Raw genomic sequence first — 9,257 nt, forward strand, 5'->3', positions numbered from 1 at the left:
TCGGACCAGAGTAGAGAGTTTGAGATTCCTGGCTCCAGTTGGGGCATGAGCAGGGGGCAACCAATTGATGTGTGTGTCTTTCTCTCCCCTTCCTTACCCTCCCTTTAATCCTCTCTAAAAAAAAATCAATGGAAAAAATATCCTTGGGTGAGGATTAAAGAAAAAAAAAACACAAAGAAGGAAAAAGTCATGAAGATTAGAAAGGAGGAAGTGAAATTGTCTATGCAGAGACAACATGATTGTTTACCTAGATAACCCTAAGGAATTATTTTTATTTCCTATTGTTATTGTAACAATTACCACAAACTTAATGGCTTAAAATTACACAAATTTATTCGCACAGGTTCTGTAGGTTGTAAGTCCCATATGCGTCTCACTGGGCTAAAATGACAAGTGTTGGCGGGGCTGTGTGTCTGGAGTCAATAGCAGAGAATCTGTCTTGTTGACTTCACCAACTGCTAGAGCCCACCCACATCTCTTGACTTATCACCTGCTTTCCCACGTCTCCATAGCCAGCAATATTGCATCTCTCTGACCATCCCTCACACACAAATATTTTTTTCTCAGTCTGTGCCTCAACTTTTAGTTTTTATTAGTGGTGTCTTTTAAAAATAGAAGATTCGAATTTTGATTAGGTCAATTTAATCATGTTTTTCTTTGATGGTTAGCGCTTTTCCATGTCCTATTTAACGTCTTTACTTAACCCAAGGCTGCATAGCTTCTAGAGGTTTTATAGTTTTAACTTTTATTTTTAGGTCTTCGATCACTTTCAGATCCCTTTCAAATCAAAATTTTTGTATGGGGTGTGAAAGGAGTCAAGTTGATCATCCAGTTGATCCAGATCGTTTGTGGAAAAGATGAGCCTTTTCCTATTGAATTAATTACCTTTGTATATTTATTTGTTGTTGTTGTTAATCCTCACCTGAGGACATTTTCCCATTGATTTTTAGAGAGAGTGGAAGGGAGAGGGACAGACAGAGAGGGAGAAAAATCGATGTGAGAGAGACACATCGATTGGTGGCCTCCCACACGTGCCCTGACCAGGGCCAGGGATCAAGCCTGCAACTGAGGCACACATGCTTGTCCAGAATAGAACCCAGGACCCTTTGGTCCACAGGCTGACACTCTATCCACTGAGTCAAACTGGCCAGGGGCCTTGGAACATTTCTTGTAAATCAATTGATTGCATATGTGCACGTTTATTTTCAGACTCTATTCTATTTCCTTCATCTATTTGTCTATCCTTTAACCAATATCATATTGTCTTAATTACTAAAGTTACAGAACAATTTTCAAATTAGGTAGTGTCGCTCCTCCAACTATGTTCTTTCTCAATCTTTTCTCACAGTGTTTTGGCCATGCTAGGTGCTTTTCATTTTCCTATACATTTTAGAATCACCTTGATGCTTTCTACACAAAAATCTGTTGAGATTTCAGCTGGAATTTCATTAATAGGTCAGTTTGGGAATGATTGACATGTTAGTAATATACGGTCTTCTAATTCATAAACACTGTATAGCTCTCATTTATTTAGGAATTTAATTTTTCCAAGAAATATTATATAGTATTCAGTGTAGAGGTCTTCTACCTTTTTGTTAGATTTATTTGATGATGTTCTATATTGAATTTTATAATTATAATGATACTATTGTGATAATCTGGTTATTATATTTAACAGGAAAGGAGTAAAGGGGAGACTAGATAATACAGGCATGCCATTTATACAGGAAGCTATAATTTCACACTCTCCAAGTCTGTTCCCTACTGATGATGGGGAAAGGGACTAGACAAAGGCAGAGTAGATGCATGACCAATAAGGTCTGAGTTATGTGGGGAGGTGCCTACTTGTCAGTCACACCTGGGAGTGAGTCAATGGCCAGAAGAGGCATGGTCACTGCAAGGGCACAAAACCTGAATATTTAAACTCCTGGACAAAGCAGCCTCTCCCTTTCTTGCACCTTGGGCTCCTGTCTCCCTTGTGGCAGGAGGCGTGCTCCCCTGCATTCCCCCACATGGACCATGGCCATGTGGACTCCACACAATGGACTAATGGACTTGAACTAACCTGATGCTCTGCAGGACCCAGCTCCACCATGGAAAGGACACTTTGGACACTGGCCCTGCTTCTGGCTTTGCTGAATCCACAGCTTCCCCTTTCCAGGGCGGGGTTAAGAGGCATGGGACTTTGAAAACTGAAGAATGTAACTCCGTGCAAAGAAAGTCTTTTTCCACATCTCATTCTCTTGTGAGGGCGTCTGAACATGCTTATCTCGGCGATACCCCAAGAACCACACGCCTCTGAGTGACGGAGCAATCTGGCCCACTAATTCCTCCAGCAACAAATTGTCCAGAGAGGTCAGCAAGCTTTTTCAATAGAGGCCAAAGAAGTTAAGCGTAGCTTGTGTTTAGAATGTGCTTTAACAAAGAAAGTAACATCATTTAATATCTCATCAGTCAATAAAGGTTGGCTGAGTATCTACAACATGAAAGTCTAGTTGCCTCAGGAATGCAAAGTTGATCACATACTAATCCTCTCTGGGGGTTTTGGGAAACATTATACCAGTCTCCCCTTCTTCCAGCAAGTTCTTAACTCAGTGGTTCCTAATTCTGGTTATACATTAGAAAGACCTATGATATTTTATGAAAATACAGATATCCAGACCCCACCCAAAGCTACTCATAAGCAGAAATTCAAAACTTCCCTCTAAAGAAGTCATTCCAAGGTATTATTGTCAACACGTTCCTTTTGGCCGTGGTGGTGTTATTTTTTCCTTCTTAAAAAAGACATCCAGGCCCTTTTTTACTGTATCACTTTCGTCCTTATACACCTAGAACTTTATACATAGCACACATTAAACATAACCTCAAAGAATGGGCGGATAATTGCCTGCTAACAAAAACAAAAGGAAAAAGGAAATCTGCTAAAACAGCATTCCCAGCAGTCTCCTGGGAGAGTGTTCACTGGGCTGAAGGCATTTCGACAAGGTGAACTGGGGGACAATGAAGGTTCTTAGCAGGACTGGCTATGTCATTTGGGGGCCAGTGCAAAATGAAAATGTAGGTGCCTTGTTCAAAAAGTATGAAGTATTTCAAAGCGAAAAAAGCATTTATCTAAGCACGGGGACCTGTGGGACAGCACGGGGTACTTTTCCATGAAGCTGAGGACCAGCGTGCTCTCTTACAGTCAGCACTTCTACACACTGGCTGGTAATCAGGCCTGCAGTAAGCAGCTGGTAGCATTTTCATCCCAGTGGTTATGTAAACACACACACACACCACCACCACCACCACCACCACCACCAACAACAACAACAACAATAATAACAACAATTCTTTAGTTCTTAATTTTTATTTATCCCCTCTTGACTCCTAGAGAAATCATTTGAAATGTAGTCATCCTTTCTGCTGCTCTTGTTTTGGGTAGGCATAGATATTTTTAATGTTGCAAGTTTTCTTTACTGGGCAATCCCATAAAACTGGAAAATCTGAGATGAGGACTTGAAGTTCTCTCAGCTCCACTAAATGCCATTTCTGCAGCTTTCAGCTTTTGTCTTAAGTAGAAGCATCATTTTCTGAGTAACCACTAAATGCATTTTATTGATCCTCTCTTAACAACAAAACTATAAGGGAAATCTTTTTTCTCTGTTTCAACTGATGTACCTAAGGCTCAGAGAGGTTAAAACTTGTACAAGTAGGGGGTACAGAGAAGTAATTAAGATCATGGACTCAAAATCAGACAGATCTAGGTTCAAATCTCATGTTTTACTTATATACATAAGAGTTTGGAAAAACTATTACACGCCTGTGAATTATATTTTCTGTAATTGTACAATAGGGAGAATGCTATCAACCTCATAGGATTGCCATGTGGATTGAGATACGTAAAGTTCCAAGTTCAAGATAAAACACTTAATAAACAGTGGTGATTACCATTAAAGTCACATCTGGTAAGTAGTCATGTTCAGATTTTTCCCCTCCCTCTCTGAAGATAACATTGGTAAATTTTCACTCTTATTTTAGCTAATCCATGGATTAAAGACAAAGTAATAAGCATCAATTACCTTCAAGCTGAGCTTGGAGGCTAGGAAAATAAATTATTACCTGCAAATATTGGAGAAGATACAAAATACAGTGCAACTAACCTATTGAAAATACCATACTGAATTGTTAAAAGCGTTGGCTTTCTTCCCTATTCCTGATTATTAGGCTTAAAATACCAAGAGTATCTTTAACTCATAGAAAAGTGTGCAGAGTTGTCTTATGGACGCACTTAAAGAAGTTAACAGCTCATTTAAGTTAATAGCTAACTTTACAATACTTTCTATTCACCCCTGACACAATGGCAGATACCTGGCAAATGTTACCTCCTAATATAATTTTCCTCTCTTTATATCTTCACTTCTCAGGGGGTAGTGAGATCAGAGCCCCGATCCTATTTTATTTTTTCTGCTATAACTCCGTGTTTGGCAAAGAGCTCTGTATATAGTAGGCCGGGAGATATGGTGGTTGATTATAATGGGCAAGGGAGAAATGATTTGGACCAGAGTATTTTCAAAACAAAATCTGTGACTCTGTACTGAAAACCTGTAGAGAGAAAAGGCAGGCATGTTATTTTTTTAAATACTACTTATCAGGGTTTTGTAATTACAAAAACACTGCTTACTGCAAAAATTGGGGGTAATCCAGAAAAAATAGAAAATTTTAGAAGAAAAAAATCATCCAAGTTTCTACCCTCAAAGTCAGTTACATTCTAATGGCTTTTCTTCAGGTGCCTTCTTGTTACCAAGTCTCTCCATGTAGCTTTCTGTCCCTTCTTTCCTCCTTCCTTTTCATACCTAGTGCCTTCCTGCCATCTTTTATTCATTAACCCACTCAATACCCCTCATGCTGTAGCCCAGTATGAAAATCTGACCCATACATCAGACTTCTCATAATTCTCTCACTCTCTATAGAAGTTTTAAATGACCTGGGTTCCATTTCCTTGGGTTCAGCCCTCTACTTAAATTAACCTGCTAAAGCACCTGCTTATGGTTGTAACTATACTCCACAGAGCTTATTATTTTCAGAAGAGGTATCAGAGAGTTGGAATTTCAGGTAGCCCAATGAAAGAGCCATTTAGTGGAGGTAAGACCATCAAATGTATTAAACAAGTATTTACTGAGCACATCTGGAAGGAGCATCACAGTACAGTAAAAAAAGAAAAAAGAAAAACAAATCTAGGGACTTTAACAGATAGTTCTTCCAGACAGAAAATCAACAAGAAAACAGCAGCCTTAAATGACACATTAGACCAGATGGATTTAATTAATGTGTTTAGAACATTTCATTCTAAAGCAGCAAAATATACATCCTTTTAAAGTGTACATGGAACATTTTCCAGAATCTACCACATGTAGGCCACAAAACAACTCTCAATAAATTTAAGAAGATTGAAACCATATCAAGCAAGCATCTTCTCTGAACTATAATGGTATGAAACTAGAAATCAATTACAAGGAAAAAACCTGAAAAACACACAAACATGTGAAAGTTAAGTAACATGTTACTAAACAATGAATTGGTTAACAATGTGATCAATTAGAAAATGACCAAAGGACCTGAATAAACACACCTCCAAAGAAAACATACAAGGCCAATAACATATGAAGAGAGGCTCATCACTAATCATCAGAGAAATGCACATTAAAACCACAATGAATTAGCTATTATCTCACACGTGTCAGAATGGCTATCATTAATAAATCAACAAACAACAAATGTTGGGGAGGATGTGGAGAAAAGGAAACCCTTGTGCACTGCTGGTGGGAATGCAGATTGGTGCAACCATTATGGAAACCATTATGAAGGTTCCTAAAAAAATAGAAAATGGAATCTACCATATGACCCAGTAATTCCACTTCTGGGTATTTATCCAAAAAAAAAAAAAAAATCCAAAACACTGATTCAGAAAGATGTATGTACCCCATGTTCACTGCAGCATTATTTACAATAGGCAACAAATGGAAACAACCCAAGTGCCCATCAATAGACAACTGGGTCAAGAAGATGTGGTACATATATACAATGGAATGCTATTCATCATAAAAGTGAATAAAATTTTACCCTTTACAACAGCATGGATGGACGGAGAGGGTATTAAATGAAATAAGTCAGAGAAAGACAAATGCCATATGACTTCACTTATGTAGAATCTAAGGAACAAAATAAATGAGCAAACAAATAGAAAAAGACTCATAGATACAGTGAACAGACTGATAGTTGCCAGGGGAGGTTTGGGGGAACTGGGATTAAGAAGTACAAATTGCTAGTTACAAACTAGTCATGGGGATACAAAAGTACTACATAGGGAATATAGTCAGTAATATTGTAATTACTATGTGTGATGCCAGATGGGTACTTGAAATAGAGGTACTGTGTTAAGTATATGATTATCTAATCATAATGCTGTATATCTGAAACTAATACAAAATAATACTGAATGTGACTGTAATTAAAAAACAAACTTTTTAAAAATCTAGATTTTTAAAAATCTACTCACTAGCAAGCAACCAATTTAACCTCTCTGAGTCTCAGTGAAGTGGTAAGGCCAACTTCATAAGCTTTTCATGAAGCTTTAATAAATAAGGAGTGTAAAAAACTTGGTCCATAAGAGTTCCTTTAAAGATTAGTGCAAAGTGATATAAAATTCTTAAAAAATGAATTAGACATGATTCATGTCCTCAGAAAGCTTACTAAATAAGAGAATAGATAAGACACATAAAAAAACCATAATACTGACTTTTAAAAACTCATTAAGATCCATGTACACATACCCATTTCACAGTTGAGGAGACTGAAGCTCAGAGGAAGGAAAGTGACTTGACCAAGGTCACACAGGTAGAAAGTTGCAAAGCCAGCATCTGAACCCAAAAGTGCAGTGCACTATACAACATAGGCATTTGCCTTTTTAAACCTGCTTATCTGACTAACCCTTGATGCCAGCAAATATCATCTTGCTAAAGCAAAACTGCAGATCCCATTTTGAAATTTTGTCTAAAATTTAGATCATGACTTAACACAGGAAGGGTTTGGGGATTGGGTCAGAATATCTAGGGCCTCAAATTTAAATTTTTGACCCCCCTATTCAAATGAGACTATCCATGTAGTCACAGAGACACACTGTGAACATTTTAATCACACGACTTCAAACAAGTCCCATTGCTAGTTTTCAAGGTTGCTTACACAGTCAATATCATATCACATTGCATTTTCTCAGGGTTAAAAATGTTCATCTGTTTAATTTAAGTTGATAAAACATCCCACCATTTTTGTAACCTTATTCTGTCATTTTATTATTTTATTCTGAAAGCCTCAAAAAATGAGACAGGCAACACTTCCCTCCACCAATTCGGTGATGTTCACTGAGGCCCAAGCAGGAAGGGAAGCCCATCATCCAATAGGCAGGGCCTTCTCTCTCATACAGCCCACATGCCTCCTCAGCCACGACTTCCAGACCCAGGGAAGTTCCCCCAGAGCACGGCTGCTACTACTACCAGGTGGCCAGGCAGCGGGTTGAGTATTCAGGGCCTCTGGGTCTCATACCAGTGGCCACACAGGCCAATAGTGGAATTAAACAGAAATTTCTTCTTACATCGATTTGAAGGTCTGACCAGTCTCACTTGATCCTCAGGCAGGCCTTCCGTGATTTATTGACTTAAAACTTCCTTTTTAAAAAAAGATGGTGGGACTCCCAGTTTCTGGTCTGGCATGTGAGGAGCTTGAAAATCACAACTCATCCTAACAACAAGAAAACGCTGGAGAAACTGAAAAGGAATGACTCTTCTTAGATTCGAAGAGACGTTAGGACACAGGCTAAACTGATGCCCCCAAAACTGGGGAGACTGATAGGCAGATACTGAGAATCACAGCTTCAGAGCAGGAGTCCCTGTGGGAACCAGGCCTGGAGTAGGGAAACCAGATGATAATTGATGAATTGCTGGTGGCTCACCCTGGACAAGTCTGAGAGCCAAAACTTTTGGGGTGCCAAGTCACGGTGTGGGGAGTGCGGATGACACTCAGTTTGTGGGAGATTTACCTCCAGAAGCTCAGCTAGGCTCTCATATCAGAGAAAAAGCTCCTCTTGCTTCCTGCAGGGGTAGGGTCAAGTAACCAAAGCATTCTGTTCTTCCTCATGAGGTCTGCCTTCAGGAGAAACTTCCAGGGCCTAACCTGCAGGGGTTTTATCAGAACCTAACGACCTGAACCCCAACTCCATTTGGCTCTGACCTTTCATAGGGAGGAAAGGATTTATCCGACTCCAGCCCAGTCTAGCCATTTGTCCCACCTCAGAGGGGACCGAGAAGCACTTGTGGATTTCACAGTCCAAGAGGCACAGACTCACTAAAAGACTGAGGCCGAATCATAGGGCTATGGAGTGCTTCCATCCAAGCACAGCTCATCAGGCATTCCTAAGTGTCTGCTCACAGCAATTCCTTTACCCAGTGCATGGTTTCCTGCCTCAAGAAAAAGTGATAAGGCATGCTAAGAGGCAGAAAACAACATTTGAAAAGACAGAGCAAACATCAGAACCGGACTCAGATATGGCGGGAGTGTTGGGATTATCAGACTGGGAAATTAAAATGCTTATGATTAATATGAATAGGGCTCTAAAGAATCAAGTAGACAGTGCTACTCACTAGGCAATACCAAACTCCTTCCTCAAGTAATTCAACCCCTTTCACTCCTGCGGACATTGTATGAGGGTCCTATTGTTCTACGTTTTTTTTTTTAACAACTCTTAATATTGCATGAATCTTTAATTTTTGGCAAGCTGGTGGGAAAGAAAACACATTTGTATGTTTTCAAATGGCAATATGTTGAGTAGGCTCAGCATCGCTTTAGATCAGTGGTTCTCAACCTTGGCTGCACATTAGAATCACCTGGGAATCTTTTTACAATCCTGATTTCTGGGCCTCATCCACTGCTTTAGATGTTTATGAAAACAATTGCATTTCTTCTTCGTGAAAGCTGGATAATACCTTTCACCCTTTTCACTACTAGGTTCTTCTTCTTATTGGCTTGTAGAAGTTCTTTTTTAGATGCTAAAGTACTCTCAGTTAATTGCCCTTAATCTTCCCATTTCCACTGCATTATCCATGCAGTCAATCAAGGTTAACTTTCTGCAGAAACTTTCACCATACATGCCTATCTAATTGTCTCAAAATTCTTTTGAGAATTCAACAAATAAAAATTTTAAAAAGCAGTTGAACATAATTGAT

Source organism: Myotis myotis, unplaced genomic scaffold (assembly GCF_014108235.1).
Source record: "Myotis myotis isolate mMyoMyo1 unplaced genomic scaffold, mMyoMyo1.p scaffold_m19_p_12, whole genome shotgun sequence".
NCBI classification, from domain to species: domain Eukaryota; kingdom Metazoa; phylum Chordata; class Mammalia; order Chiroptera; family Vespertilionidae; genus Myotis; species Myotis myotis.